The sequence below is a fragment of the Seriola lalandi genome, unplaced genomic scaffold, assembly GCF_002814215.2.
Source record: "Seriola lalandi dorsalis isolate HSWRI2012SDOR001 ecotype SW California unplaced genomic scaffold, Sedor1 jcf7180002054795, whole genome shotgun sequence".
NCBI lineage: Eukaryota > Metazoa > Chordata > Actinopteri > Carangiformes > Carangidae > Seriola > Seriola lalandi.
Window position 1 is genome coordinate 4,290,238 of NW_019525348.1, and position 16,283 is coordinate 4,306,520.

At 40.9% G+C, this 16,283-nt stretch overlaps 1 protein-coding gene across 2 annotated transcripts in view; it reads right to left on the reverse strand.

The window, feature by feature from the left end:
- inpp5a (inositol polyphosphate-5-phosphatase A) overlaps positions 1 to 16,283 on the reverse strand; it is a 137,713-nt gene that overhangs the window by 100,254 nt on the left and 21,176 nt on the right. The window lies entirely within an intron of this gene.

Below are 16,283 nucleotides of genomic sequence, written 5' to 3' on the forward strand. Positions count from 1 at the left end.
AGAAGTAGGTGCAGTAACCGCGGAAGGCATCGGGGCACGAAGCACACCAAATACCTGATCACCATGACAACCCTATCTAAAAACATTCCTATTATTGTTTTTCTCTGAAATTTTGTCTTTACATGGAAATCTTTCAAAATGTCTCACTGTGGTTTAAGGATTTAAATCAGTAGTAACATCAACTTGATAAACAGCTGATATTTGATTAAGTGATGTTGGACGTCACTGAACCAAAAAAGGACGTTTACCTCCGTCATTCTACTTTAGTCAGATCTAAATACACATTAATTATAAAACACATCATTTATAATCATTGTATACAAGATCTGAAAGCTGCCAAACAACATCAACTAAGCCGTAGTGCTGTAGACGGGCAGTAGTAGAAATGTTAATGTTTATTAAAGAAACAGTTCAACACAAAGTGTTATTCACTATCCATCTTGTCAACTAACTGTCTTTTTGACAGTTAGTTGACAAGATCAATTAGCCTAGCTTAGCATTAAGACTGGAAACGGGGAAGCAACTAATTTAGCTCTCTGCAACGTTTAAAATACCTCCATAACTGCTGGTTAATCTGTGTACTAACAGTTTTGTAAAAAACTGCAATTTGTGTTTTTTTTGGGGAGTTACAATCTATAACTATTATATAAATATATAACTACTACTTCTTGATTAACTACAAATTTCTGTTTTTACATTTATATGTCCAATAAGATACAACTACAGTTAAGTATTAACTGGGCTTCAGAGGTGCTGGTAGCACATAGCTAGAACCTAGGCTAGTGGTTTCTCCACGCTTGCAGTCTTCATGCTATGCTAAGCTAACCAGCCTTCTAGCTCTAGCTCTGTAGTTAACAATCGGTCATGAATAGTATCAATCTCCACCTCTAAGTCTCAGAAAGAAAAATAAGTGTACGTCTCAAAATGCTGAATTGTTTTTTGGATCATCTTTACATCAAAGAAACTACTTATTTATTTATTTATGTTAATGTATTTTAGGGAAACAAGTTACCACTGCAAATTATTCCTGTGATGCCCAGAATGTATGAACTAAAATTAGTACACCTGCACTTTGCACACATATAACATTAATGCACTCACAGATTAATAAATGTGGTCAAGAGCTTCTCCCTGATAGACGCTGACATTTTCAGGGGAACCTAAATGTCTCAAGACCTAGCAAGTGTGTGTCTGTGTGTGGTTGTGGCTGTATATGCCTGTGTATGTGTGTGTGTGCGTGTGTGTGTGTGTGTGTGTGTGTGTGTGTGTGTGTACGTCTCGGCCTCAGCCAGATCAGACAGAGCATAGGTCTATATAAGGACATAAGCACTGGACCTTGTCATTAGTCACATGAATGAGGGAAGAGAAAAAGAGAGTGAGATGGAGACAGACACACAGAAGAACAGAAAAGTTCACAGCAGAAAGTTGCCACCTGATCATCCTGGTAAAAAAACTAGACACAAGTTTACATTTACAGGTCAGACTGAAACAGTCGGTGCAAGTTGCTGCCGTTTTACTGTTCAGTGCCTTTTTGGGTTGCTGTCATCACAGCCGGCGTGTGAGTTGGCCGCGCCAAAAACACATTTGAAACACGCTTCTGTGTGTGTCTGAGGTTCAGATCCTGAATCCTGTGAAGTGTGGATTCCAGTGATAGTACCATTCAGTAACATGACAGCCCTTGACAAATCATTCAGATATTTTTAGCTCTTTCCATTGGTTGTTTCTCCCAGGACCACTGTTAGCCACGCTCACTGCTGATTTCAAAGGTTTCCTGTGCATCACACTTGTATCACACACACACTCAGCAGCACAGAGGCTGCAAGAGCGATGAATTGAATCTCTCCAAAATCACCCTGCAAGTGCACCGGTGGACTTTGCATGAAAAAAAAAAAAAAAAACTCAGCAGACACTTGGCGGACGGGTGACCATGGTAATGAGGCAATAAAACCATACTGTTGACAGTTTTATAAACAAGTCTTAAAGTATCTCATCTGGGGAATACGTGTCCTAGATCAACTTGACATGGAGCAGAAGAGTGGAAAGAAACAGCCACAGCAGCTCGGTCATGTACAAATTCGTCCAGAGCTTTTCTAGAGCGCTCAGTTTTAGGCTGACCCAGCTCTGGTGTGAAGTGGAGACGTGTGATGATTCTGGGGAGCAGATGTTGGCCTTGCCTCGGTGGCTGAGAGGGGCCCTTGGAGGCCTGAGCCCTGGAGAGAAAGTGGGCTAATAGCAGAAGGGAAGGGAGGACAAACCGAGGCTATATCTGTAGCCATGGCACTTTGCCACCGGCCCTCGGCTTATCAGAAGGTAATTGGCAGTTAATTAGCAAGTGGGGCTATACTGCTGGAAAAGGTAAAAATAAACCCAAAACCTCCCCAGCCTCTCCTCAACATACACCTCCTCTTCCTCCGCTGGCACTTTCACTCGCTTAGTTCTCTCCACCTCCTCTCTCTTCTTTGCTCATGCCTCTGTTTTCTCAGCCGATGGCCTACTTCTCAGACAGCAAGGGGAACTGAGCGACTCAGATTGGGTTTTCATAGGAAATCTATTTAACCTCCCAATCATTAAAAAGGTACTGTCCTCGTATTCTCGATGAGCACATCAGAAAAGCATCAATTATGGACAAAATACAGGAATAATGAAACCTGCCCCGTGTCCAGAATTTGCTTTGAACACAAACTTACCTACCCAAGCCTTCTTTATGCTTTTATCACTTACATGGCATCATTACACTTTCTTTGGGTTATTGAAAGGAGGTATCACTATCTTGTTACAAGATATTTGCTGATTGCAAATGCTCGGTTTTTGAATTTAACAAATACCATGCAAAGCACCTGGGCCATGCTGCCCAAAAGTGGTGTTGCATTGAAATTCTACAATGTGAAAGACCTTGGACTGATTTTTTCATGTTGCACAATATTATGAGTAGATACATCAACATGTAAGACTCTGTTGATCCATATATCACAAAAAATATTGTAACACATATTTAAATATATTAATAAATGTAATATTCACTTGCCCTTAATAGTGTCGAGCAAGGCAGGTATTTCCTGTTATAATTTCAATTCTTATTCAAACTACCTTCTACCACATGAATAGTCTCACTGGATTCTGCACTAAATTCTGTTGTGATGGAGGACTTAGGTTTCAGATACAAGACAAAAGCAAAAGTATCTGTATGACTAGACACCAGTAGACAAATGTGGGTTTTTTAATTCATTTTTTTTATTTGTGATTTGAATGACCTGACAACGTGCAGCTGCAACAGAAAGCAACACACTATCTTCTCTAATCTGTATCAGCATGTTTGCTGTGCTCAAAATGCTAACAACTTCTTGCAAGGTGTAAACTGGTAACCATCCCTCTTTAGCTTTAATTTAGCATAACCGTGTTTGTGGCTCTGCTGGATGAAAACAGTAAGATGACTGCGGGTTAAGCAGAGGTCACGACCTTGAGGCTGCCACAGAGCCTCAGAGGTTGTGGCCTCAAGTGTTCTTCCCCTTATGGCTCCTCAGAGAGGCATTCTTTGGCTAACAGTGCAGCAGCACCCCACCCACCCACCTTGGTATTACAGCAGGCTGTTTAAACTGAGACTGGAGGGGAAATTACGTCAAGGCCCATCCCGTTAAAGACCCCTGTGGCGATCTTCTGGGAACACATGGCCACAACATGAGATTCCTCCTTTTCCACCTACTGCACATACTCCAACTAATCCTCTCCCTGTTTTCTTTTAGCCTCATATTCAGCTACAATATTATTATTTTCATTGGATTCTGCTGATCTCTAAGTTTGTCCATCCTCCCTTCGCCACTGGCTGTTATTTTGCTTCATCCTTCTCAACAATCGGGCTACTCTCCCATTCCCTGCAAGTGTGCTCAGCTCTCACTTTCTCAGACCACACGGGCATGGGGTTAGAAAAATGCTGCTATAAAAACTTTGCTCTGCAGCATGCAACCTCCATAATTGAAAAGAAGTGGAGTGGAGATGAGGAGCCTTAAAAAAGCAACGGTTGCTTGGTTACACCTGGCACTAATGCCAGACACACACAGGTCTAGCACAAAAAAAGCTGCATTTGAGGTACAACTTATAAACCAAGTAGAGTATAGTTCTAATGTAGTTCTGTCTTTCCATCTCCATCTGACACACATACACGTGTACGTCAGTCTAAAGCAAATGAGACACATGGCTGAAAATAGTGCGACCTTCGGCACACGTCCTCAAGTTTCCTTCAAGGACATGTTAACATGTAACGTGCATGAAAGGCGTGTGGTGGATGCTTTTATCTGGAGTGCTTGACACACTGGTTTGAATGATGTGGGCTGATGAACAACATTTCTGAATGGACACTGCTGAAGGCTGAAATTCAGTGCCAATACTCAATACTACACAAAATACAGCAGAGGGGAGGAAGATTTTCAGCATGCTTCATTACCATTTAATAAATTATACATCACTTTAGATTTAAGCGGCACTGCACCAATTTTGCACATGAAGTTCTGTCACTTGGAGAACTACTCCACCTTTGAAAATGGATAACTTAAACCACTCTGGAGGAGCTTTGTCAGATCTGAGGAAATAAATCTAATGATGAGTTACATACAGAAATACATGAGAGTTTATGTGAATTGCAATATGGGATGTGTAGAATCCAGTGTAAGGAGCTCGAGTCATACTAGAGACTCAAAGTCAGTGCTTTGATTCTTTTTTTTTAATGTGTTTCCTTTAAGTCCCACAAAATTATAGAACTGTAATACTAAATCACCAGAGTGACCCATTATGGTCCAGATGACCTATGTGGCAAATGATCACATGATCTAAAATCATATTTATGCTGAACAACCCCTGGTCAAACATACAACAACAACAGACAATGATTTCACACACACACACACACACACACACACACACACACACACACACACACACACGTACTCCATTGTCAATATAACAGGACTAGGTCAAAACCTATACATCGATGGAAGTGTGTATGGTCAATGTATGATATTTAGGATGTGGTTTAAAACTGTTGTGGAACTACTGTAAACACCTGCTTTCAATGGAAAGTAGCTAAAGCTGCTGGAAAAGCGGCTAAATGTCACTAGATGATATCAATGTGTCATATTTGCATTCAGCTTAGTGTCAGCTGGTTTGAGAGCTTTATTTGTTCGCTTCCCTCTTTATCTCTGTGATCACCAATAAAGCTGTCCTCATGTTTTCTGATTTTCTGCTTCTGTTTTCACACATCAGAACAAGTTTGAAATAGTGACTGAAACGCCGCCCATTTAGACTACGTGTTAACCAGCAGTCACTTCCAAGCTATTTCCATGCTGCTGCTCTGCTGCTAAAATCCTGTTTTCATAACCACAGCATTATCTGACAAAAACACCACTGATACAGATTTATTAAAAACAAAGGCTGTGCTGTGATTTCAGCTATCACTCACAGGACAGAGTGGACACATTCTGAAGGAGCAACGGCCAATGGGAAAAGTCCAACACTCAGCTGGCCAATGGTATCACACACTCACATGGGGATGTGGCCCTGCACCACGACCTGTCCAGCTATAAATATTGACTATAGCAGCTTTAATGTTTTGGTGCGGGTGGCCAAGAAGAAACCAAACGCACTATGGCAGCTCTGCATTCTGCTTAGTCTTCTCATGTTTGTTCTGAAGTAGTGTGTCTCACCTCCTATATTCAAAACAACTTAGATGCCTTGTGACTTTGCCAGAACGACCTTTCAGAGAACCAAATGATAATCACACTTTCAAGCAAATACTCTGTAAATTAATCCGCACTTTGAGCAGACAAACTAAGAATGATAGGAAGAAAGGGATCCTTCTTTTCCAAATCATAACCACTTCATTTGCTGTGCAAAATGAGAGCATAAATAAGTGACAGCTTTTACTAACAGGAAGGCTTGGAACGATTCCCCGGACAACCACAGCTCACAACATCTTTTCATAGAGAAATCCCTTCACTGCTTCAACATTGTTCCAGGCTCAACTGAATTATAGGATTACTTCTTAATATCAGCAGATTTCATTTCCTCGTATCCAATTAACAAAATTCTGCTCGATCCCATACCATAATCTAAATGAACTAGATGAACAGCAGAGGCAGCGGCCATGCAACAGAGGCTTCTCATGTCAAGTCTTGTTTTTCCAACCCTCATGGCATAGCTCCTTGTGCAGGGGCAGCTTGTGTGTGTGTGTTGACTGATTGTTCGTAAGGAGGTTACTGGCTGTAAGGGGAGTGGGCAGCTCACTAAAAATACCCTGCCTAGATGGAGGCCATTGACTGAGGGAGGGGATCTGAGGAAGGAGAGCAGCAGGAGAAGCAGCAGGGGAATCGGTTGATTGGTCTTCAACAGGTTGCTGCCGATGTCACTTTCCCTAACAACTCTCCTCCACAGCTGCTCAGTGGAGGCTGGATGCCGCAGAGGTGTGTCCCCTCTGTGTTTTATGTAACTTCACATCAAAGAGGCTCATTATGGAATTAATTAGAGCAAACCCACACTGAGGAAACACCGAATTAGACCTAGGCTGGCTCCTGAGAGATGTCTTCATCCCTGTGGACGCAGGCATGGAGGACGTATGGAGGAGGATAAAGGCGTCAGAATAATTCAAACTAAGTGATTGTCAGATCATTAAATGCTTGAAACCCCACTTGGTTTTCAACATCAGACTCAAGGGGGGCTGCATCTGACATTTATTTATTTTTTTTTAAAGACAGACCACCTGATAAGATGCCCACCTATGTGAAGGTGAGAAAGTACGGAGGGCTTTAACTTCTCACAACTTCTCCTTCTGTCACTTTTTGTGTGTATAAACGGGTGCAACATTAAGAATGTTTTCAAGGAAAGACTGTAAAAAAAAAAGAAAAGAAAAGTGCACTGCATCCCCATTTAAACAAGTATCATGTCTTCCCCCTCTCTGTAGTCAAGTCCTCATCCACATTTTGCACAAATTCTAACCAACGATGCAGAAAATCTGAAAAAATGAAGTACGAGTTAATGTGTGTGTGTTTCCATCCACTAATGTGATGTGGATATCAGGAATTGGTTCGTGGAGATAAACAGACGCTGGAGCTAATTACCCTGTCAGTTGCCATTAAACTATTGTAAAAGCAGAAGCTGCAACAAGATTGAATAATTAATAGAGCAGTGGTTTAACATCAAACAAAAGAAAACATGATAGCAATATTCCTTTCATGTCTGTTTCATGTATTTATAAGTGCAAGATTACAGTCACCTTATGACTGTACACATCTTGTGTTTTTGTCTCTTCAGCGATGTTTTAGTCTGTTTCCATGGCACTTAAATTTGATGCATTGTACTTGTAATGATACACAAACTGTTACACCTCAGCCAAGCGTTTTTTTAGGCCAAATTAGCAATGTTTATAAAAAGAGGTGCATAGAAACAGTGACAGAAACATTGTGATTTGGCAAATTCTATGTTGCCTGTCTAGATGAACTCCTAAAAGAGCAACTTAACATCCCCCTGAAAATCTTGTTTTTGCTGACTTCCAATGATGAACTTGGTGCAGTGATGTCTAAGTGTACTCCAGCGTGTGTCAGTTCACCATGACATCAGGGGTAAAACAGTGTGTGTCACTAGCTTCTCTGGCAGTGCTTTTATGTTCACCTGCTGATTCCGTTTTTGCTGGCTGTCTCAAGGGTTGTTTACCTGCCTTTGACTCAATGCATGCTGGGAAAAGATTCAAGCCCCGCCTCGAAACTGCACAGAAAGATGCAGAATGGATGATGGCGCTTTGGGGTGTTATATACTTATCTATCTGCTCTGAAAAGATTCTGGAGAAAACACACAAAATGTTGAATAGTTGTACAAAACATCACGTTTACTTGTTTGCCAGACGCTTTTATCCAGAGTGACTCAGAAGTGAGGGACATGACTAAAGCTTCAGTGCAGCAGGAGACCTATTCAATAAGGAGTGTACCGAAAGTGCATAGTAACCGCTAGTTGGGGGTGTTGGGTGTTAGAGGTGTAGGAGAGGAGGTGCTCTCAGAAGAGATGAGTCTTCAAGAGATACTTGAAGACAAAGAGAGATGCCCCATCCTCGTTGTATGAAGAACTAACAGGAGGAGCTCTGAGAGAGGGAGGCTGAGAGTGGACACTGTTGTTTAACTTTTGACAATTATAAGAATACTTTATATGAGCAGTCAAAAAAAGAGAAGCAGCCAAACTGTATACACTCTGTATAAACAGAACGGTAGCTGCAGTGTAAATGTAGTAGTGGAATAGCGAACAAAGGAAAACAGAAAACTAGTATTCAAAAATATTCACACACACACACACCCGCCCTCTACTAGTGTGAACCAACGCTGCAATCAGCTGGGATTTGTGTAGATTAAGAGTCATCAGAAAACAGGAAATTACAACACTCAGAGCAAACCACAACCGTGTGGTTCGAAAGCCCTTCCCTCACCGCCTGAGACGACAGCACACACTTACAACGCCATTCAAAAGCTCACACACATTTTACATTGATTGATACAGTATCTGTTGAGGGAGACGCTGTGCACAAACGGCTCGGGTTTTGCTCGGTACCACACTGCAGTACAGTACGGACTGAAGCCTTGGCCTGTCAGGCTGTCAATTATTTCTACTGATAAAATATTTCACCATGAATTTCTCTAAAGGTCGACAACAAAGAGATCCACAGTTTACAATTCACTTCTAAGACAATTCAGAGCGTACAATTACCTTGGAAATCGCTTTCACTGTAAAACAGTATTGAAGTATTGTGTAACACACACTAGGCGTAAAAGGAGCCCAGCAACTGACAGAGCAATGCTCCTATCTGAGTAGTGAGCTCTCCCACTCACACCTCTGCCATGTTACTCAACACAGACAGCAAACTCCCTACGACGATATGATGCACACAGCTACTGCATTGCACTCAAATACCTTTTTGTGAGAACTCATAAACAGGAACCTTGAACATATGGCAATTTCCACTGAAAGCACAAATGACAGACGTGTATGTGACTAAGCAATTATGGGCTTTGCCTTCGACTTGCATACACAATGTGGGTTTGTCAGCATCAGGCTCAGTGTTATATACTTATAATTTTGCTTTTGGGTGGTGGCAAGAACATCCTAATTCAATGCGAATTTAGATGTACTGCACTTAGATTGAAGCTTGATTTCATTCAATAGTGACACTGAAGTAATTACACAAGCTGTACTATGTTCAAATGTGAACCATTGCCCTTGTTGCAGAGATACAATGCAGTAAACTAAAACTACAACAAAGTACATCTTGCATGTTAATGTTTCCCTATGCTGCATTTATTTCATATCCACTGGTATTGTATAATAACAAATACATCCAGGTACTGTACTATGAAATTAGGCTTACTGCAAACCACTGATCTTCAGGGTTTAAGGTGCAGATTTCAGGCTGCGTTCATCATTACTGCTCAAAAGATGTCGCTTGGTCGAGCACAGCGTTTAAGCATCACTATCAGGGATTTCAGAAATGATTTTACAAAAAAATGACATTAGCATTTACACTTTTACTCATGTGAATGTTTAAAGGTCAGGTACTTCACGTGTCTTCACAAAACACCTAAAAATAATCAACTGGGGATTTGTCAAACTGTTGGGGAAGTGATAATGCGATTGAAATGTATCTTTACATTACTTAACTAACTCAGAGGTGGCAGCAAAACGTTTGTATTTGAATGGGAGACAGACGCTGTGGTTTGACTAAATTTACAGTGTAAATTTCACAGCGTCCATATAAAGTTATCAAACACTCTGAAGCAAAATCTGCCTCCTTGCCGTCTGCCCATATGCTCAGTATGATCCACATTTTTGTCTTCTTTCCAAATATGGCTGAATGCTTTGGTCTTAATTCTCTCACATGGCCCTGTCAAACTAACAACTTCAAAAATTCTCCACTGAAAAAATATCTTCACTTTCGATCTTAATAGCAGAAGAAAAGGATGTTTGTGATTTTGAATGGAAAAAAATATATATTTTTGTTCTTCACTAACAACCACATGATGATGAAAGCAGAAGAGTTCAGGAAACCCAAAAACACATTGGTTGATTTTTGATGACATGCATTATAAATGATTTCACTTGATGTGTGAACTGAACTAAGAGCCTCACTTCATATCTAATAAATAGATTTAGTCTCTCTGGATACTGACTGGTCAGAGCCAATCCTTCCTCCCTCTCTTTATATGCCTTTCAGTGCAAGCCTATTAAGTTTTGCCAATTTATGTCTATGTACATAAGGTTTTATCTCTTCATCATTATCCACGTCCCAGCAAAGAGTGTATCTGCACAATATTTATGATGCAAACAATCTTGCCAATGGTTTTCCAAGATCACTGTGGAAAGAAATAAAACCTTAGTAACACCAGGGACTCTGTGAATCACCAAATGTTTCCCGCAAAAACCCAGCATCCCTTTGTCTCTATATATGAAAGATGTGAGACAGAAAGAGAGGGAAATGCTGTACAACTACAGAGAGAGGAAGGGAGTGTCTGTTTTAGATGCCACCGTCACCCACCACACTGTAATTACAAGTCACAAATCAAGATAAAGACTATCCATACAGTGAAGGCCCACACATTCAGCTGCCTGTGACCACAAAGCTGAAGGCTGCTTGCTGTATATCTATTATTCAGTAGGTCTTCATGGGCATCATTTCATGGCCATGATACAGTAGAAAAGACAAGCTGGTGCTATTCAAGCCACAGAGAATAAACAAGAACAATAGTTTCCGAACTCACTACATTTTCCAGGCGTTGATATCTTGACTGATTTAATCTTGGGTGGTGTCTTATGGCTTTTTATGGACCTAATAAAAACACAAAAACGCTGTTGCCCAGGGAGATAAGAAGCTTTTCACATCAGTAACTTAGAAGGGCTCACCCAGGACTAGCTGGTTCTAGTTAGTAAGGTTTGGCCTTGTTGCCTCAAGCATATCCCGAGAAACGAGGAAAAGATATGATATAATGATATGAAATGATAAAACACAAGGCAGAATCAGTTCTCAGAAATAAACTCTGCTGTGTACATTTCATTGCTTTAGTTAAATTACTGGATAACTTAACGGTTATGGGGGAAGCTTCAAGACGATGTCATCATGCTTTAGCTACTGCAAAACTGTCTTTCACAATAGGAGATATCACAGTGGGCGTGACAAAGGAGTGAATGACACTAGTGGATTTTTTTCAAAAACATTTCACACACCCAGTCAAGCAGCTCATAAACCGTGAAAAGCTCCAGTTGTACTAAAAAATGAGAGAAACTTCTGGACTCCCACAAGCACAGACGTGTTCCCTAAGAATCAAACAACTCACCTGAAAGTAACTGAAAGAAGTAATAAAATGCTGCTCAGGCCTGGGTACTGTCACTGTAAGTAGAATATCTTATTCACTCAAACAATATCCTGTAAAGTATTTCATGCAAAAGAAGCATGGGAGCTTTATGTATTACTGAGAAAATGTACTAAGCTGAGCTTTCCTACACAAACATTAACAGCTCACTGGGGCCGCTGCTAAGACAAAAAAGGGTTTCTTATTGTTTTGAGCAGAAAACACATTCAATCTGAGACTTAAACGCTATGTCAGATCCAGTGCTGAAAGTTAATCCTCGTGTTTACTTCGCTCCCGACAGGGTAATTCCACAGGAGGAGAGACGGTAGCTTTGCTGCAGAGTGAGTCACATTATCAAGGATCCCAACAAAGAGTTGTATCTGCACAACATTTATCGTGCACAGAATCTTGCCAATGGCTTTCCATAAATAACTATCTCACTATTATCAGTCGCTTTCCCAAGAACTGTTGTGAGTTCTATTAAAAGTTGCATGACAAATACATTTACTTCTCGGGCTGCTGGACACTGACGTTATTCATTTTCACTGTGAAGAACAATTAAGTCAAGTTGGGGGAGTTCCTTCAGCAGACAATGGTCAAAGTTTCAATTTAGTGGAACAGGAGTTCTGGCACAACTTCACATATTTAGGTCTTTCTAAGATCAAAACTCCAGCAACGAGAACACACATTTTGTCCTCTGGGTCACCGCTCTGGCCTTCGTCAGGTGACGCATCAGGTGACTCTAAAGAAGACAACTGCCCTTATAATCAAGTTTTCTAATTTCTGTTGCCATTATTTTGGCATATATTGCGAGTACGATTTCAGTCATTTTTTTGTTCACTGAAAAAAATATAAAAATGGTAATGTGATTTTTGTTTGGTCTCGCACCAAACAAACGTGTTCCTTTACATCTGGAGAATATGATTTGTAGGTCGGGACGTCTCTGAACCACCACGATACTCATGGTGCTGACAATGCACAACAATGTGACACATTTTACCTTCGTCAAAAAATTGCAGATATTTCACTTGGCCATGTTGCGATTTTGACTATATTTGTGCAGCCCTGGATCAAAACTTCAGCAACATTTGTAATAAGTTGAGGATTTAGCTTTTTTTTGTGGCCATGTAAAAAACGTGACATGGAGCAGCGAATAACAGTCTAAATCCTAAATATTTTTCTACATTTACTATCAAACGTGAGCAGCTACAGTCAAGATGTCCTCCAAAGTAAAGACAGTCTCCACTTACAAATCAAGCATAGTTCTTCAGATTATTCTCACAGGACTGACTGTAATATATCAATCATGACACTCACAACTCCTGCAGCATTTCACAACAGGTGTCAGACACTATAGATGCCAGCTGTAGCTAGAATGTGCATGTGTGCCTTACCCGTTTCTGCCATTCTGTTCTTTGAGTCAATAATTATATGGTCTCAGCATCTCAGCTGAGTTGAACAGCTCAGTGCGCAAGTCTAGTTTCTAGGTTTCCAGCTATGTAATATTTTTTAAAGATATCATTTAAAATTCTGTTTTAAAACAATGTTTAATGCCGTGTTGACTTCTACAAATGTCTTCCTCACTACATCCAGCAACACATTACTGAATGTTACAATAAGCATAGTATTAGTACACAGCCTCTTTTTAATAATTCTGTGTACACAAACTCCAAAGTGACTTCTCTGCCTTAACTACAGCTGAAGGTCCTCAGAGCTCGGATGGCCTGAAGACACCCTGAGGGACATGACCAAACTGGTTCTGCTCACACTTTCAAAAAGGAGGATTCAATCTGCAAAAAGGACATACTTAGAAACGTATGAATAATTTATCGACGGAAGAAAGACAGAGAGAGAATTAGGCTGTCACAGATTCAACATAAAAAGCCTGCTCTACTTTCTAAGGCTTTGAAAAGTCTCTCAGATGTTTTTCATCTCCAGAGGCATCTGCACGGAAAGGTTTGATGGGGATAGGGAGCAGGTTTTTAGTTGTGTGCATCTTTGTGTGTAAGGTCTGAAAGTCTGAAATTGATTCTGATATTGATTATGGAGGTTGTGTCTTGGTAGCAGGGACCATTACTTGTACTGATTCAACACAATCGACAGAAGGGAGACTTTCTGTGTTAATCTTTAAAGCTTCCTGCTACCGCAAAACCTAAACCCAACACAGCAAAAGGCTTTAATCTGGTTATGTGAATAACTGACTGCTGGGCTATTGACATGCTTTTCATACTATTTTTATTGTCTGAATATGTCAATCATGTCGTCTCTTGTAAGTGAGATCAGTTGTTTCCCTCCTTATATAAACTCAATGTGGCTCTCGTTGTAGTTTTTTCTGTTTGGCGTGTGTTGTCCAAAGCATGGGCCAAGAGGTGTGAGGTCTGCAGATAAATAAGACTGGGCCTGTTAATATTTAAACATCCATAAATCAGTGTGTGTGACAGGTGCAGTGTGGTTATTTGGTATGAAAACGATCTAACAACTTACTCTAATTACTGTCTTAACCAAACAAGATAATTAAAGTTATTTGTCATGACAAAGTGGAGCATGTCTTTGGAATCCAACTAATGAAAAGAAGATTTTGGGAGTTTATGTTGTTGGAAATAGAAACTCATCGCAGTAAAGTAACTCCTTTGTGAGAAGAAATAAAAATGATTCGCTTTAAAAATGACATGGCCTACATTATAACACTGAATTAGTGTCTCAACGGCAGCAGATAAGTCCACAGAAAGTGAAAATGCAGTAATCTTTGGCTTAGTGGAAAAGACGAGAAGAAGATAATAATCATCCTGTAGTCTGATTCTGTGTGAGAATAATGTGATCACACCTATAATACAAATCCCTGTTGCTGGTGTCTGCGTGCAGAGACTGCGATTTTGCCGTGTACCTGAGCTTTCATCAGACTGGGCTTAAAAAAATGATGAGTTGTCACACAAATCAACCAGTAATTTCCTTGGTAAACAGAGTCATTGTGAACTACTATCTAGCAAGGAAGCAACAGGAAATGGTTAAGAGTAGGAGGAGGAGGAGAGACAGCACAGTGTCTGTAGTAGAAGCTGTGTTTCCTTCAGGTGGTAGCACATACCCTTCTACTTCCTGTACAAGAATCACACTATTCTAGTGATACTGTAACTGTACTGCTCCCTTTCTGTCTCTCTTGTAGTCACGAGATCATCTCTGCATCATCAATCTTCCCGCTGTGTCCCCCCCCCCTCTGTCCATGTTGTCCTCTGCCCCCTCGTTACCCATTCTTTTCGTCTTTCCCTCTCGCCGTTGTCTGTTCTTATCTCACGCCGCTCTCCTGCACACAGCATCCTGTTTGCACTGGGGCAGGACAAACATTGTCTCTGTGTGACGCCGAAGACATTTCACAGGCTATCACGTTTTCAGCATGGGCCCGATATCTCTATAATTGTATTCTTCCTGCTGTGGGAGTGCTTAAGAGAGTGAGAACGGAAAGAAAAGAAAGAGGAGGAGGAGGAGGAGGGAAAAAAGTGAGCAACAGGGGGGGGTGCACAGAAGGGTCAGTTTCCATTTCCACCAAGACCCCATTAAAATGTCTCAGAGAAGCCCCGCAACAATTCTTACTGTCACTGTACACTATGTAGAGCAGAAAGATCAACATGGGGATCTGTGTCACACTAAAATAGGCTTAATCCATCATACTTCATCAGGCAAGCCCAAAACAGGACAAACTAGGCTCGCTCCTGCTCCTCTAACAGAAAAGCATGTCCAAAATATGCCCAAATCAAGAACATATCTCCCAAGTAGACGTTTCATTTAATGGTTCCCCTCGGTACTGACCTTCTAAAAGTGCCAGAAAACCGGACTTCAAAAATAAAGAGTGGAGACGGTGCTGGGTTTCCACAGTAGAGATCACAATCCATACCCAGACCTCAGCCAGACCCATAGTGGGTGAGTCAAGCCCCAGAAACACCACAACAGCACTCAGTGGTTAAAACCTGGGCGGGCGAAAGATAGGGGACACACGACGAGCATATTAAAGACTCTAGACTGTATGAACAGGTTTGTGTGGTGGTATTAAGACGACGAAGCAATTAGCTGTGACCCAGCCCTGCAGCTGAACTTCTGACTCCTTCACTTTCACATCTTCGTTTTTCCTGCATAAAATATTCTCCGTGGCTCCTCCCTGGATATTTTAAGAAATTTCCATTTGCTTTCACAGACATCAGAACACAAACTGTTCGTGTTCACTCCAGTGGGATCCCCCTTAACAGGATGATGATTACATAAGCCCTCTGTAAAAGTTGCTCATAATTTGCTGTTTATCTGAGCCCAGCCCTGGCAGCATTCTTGCAAGCAAGGCAAACAAGATTCCCTTTATTATTTTCCTTTTTTGGCGTTTAGAGTTCACACTTCGTATGACACACTTGACATAATTTCACAATCCAGTTTCACAACTTTCTCATGAACTGACATCACAGAGTAACGGCTGGGAAAGTCATGAGGCTACCCTACATTTCAGAGGACGCTTTAAGTATGTCATATAGTTGGCAGTGTGAGGAGTTAAAAACTTATTTTAAAGTTAGAAAACTACCCCTGAGGCCATATAGGTCATTTGAAAGACAAAAGGAGAAGAAGACTTTGAGGTCTTAAGAGTGTTTTTGATTTCACACTATTTTTTCTCTGCATAGTGAATCCACTTAGGAGCCTAAGTTGTTTGATCTCTGGCACATGGTCAACTGTGACAACACAATCTTGTCTTTATGTGAAAAGCAAGGCTGAGAGTCTTACAGCCATGCTATCAGCTCTGTGAGGCCGTACTTAGTCAAAGATCTGCCATATAAAAAGTCAAGTGATCACCAAAGACATTAGGACTCGTCCTCTGGAGAGCATGAATGTCTGCAACTCTGCACAGAATTTCATGCCAATCCATCCAATAGTTGTCAAGCTATTAAA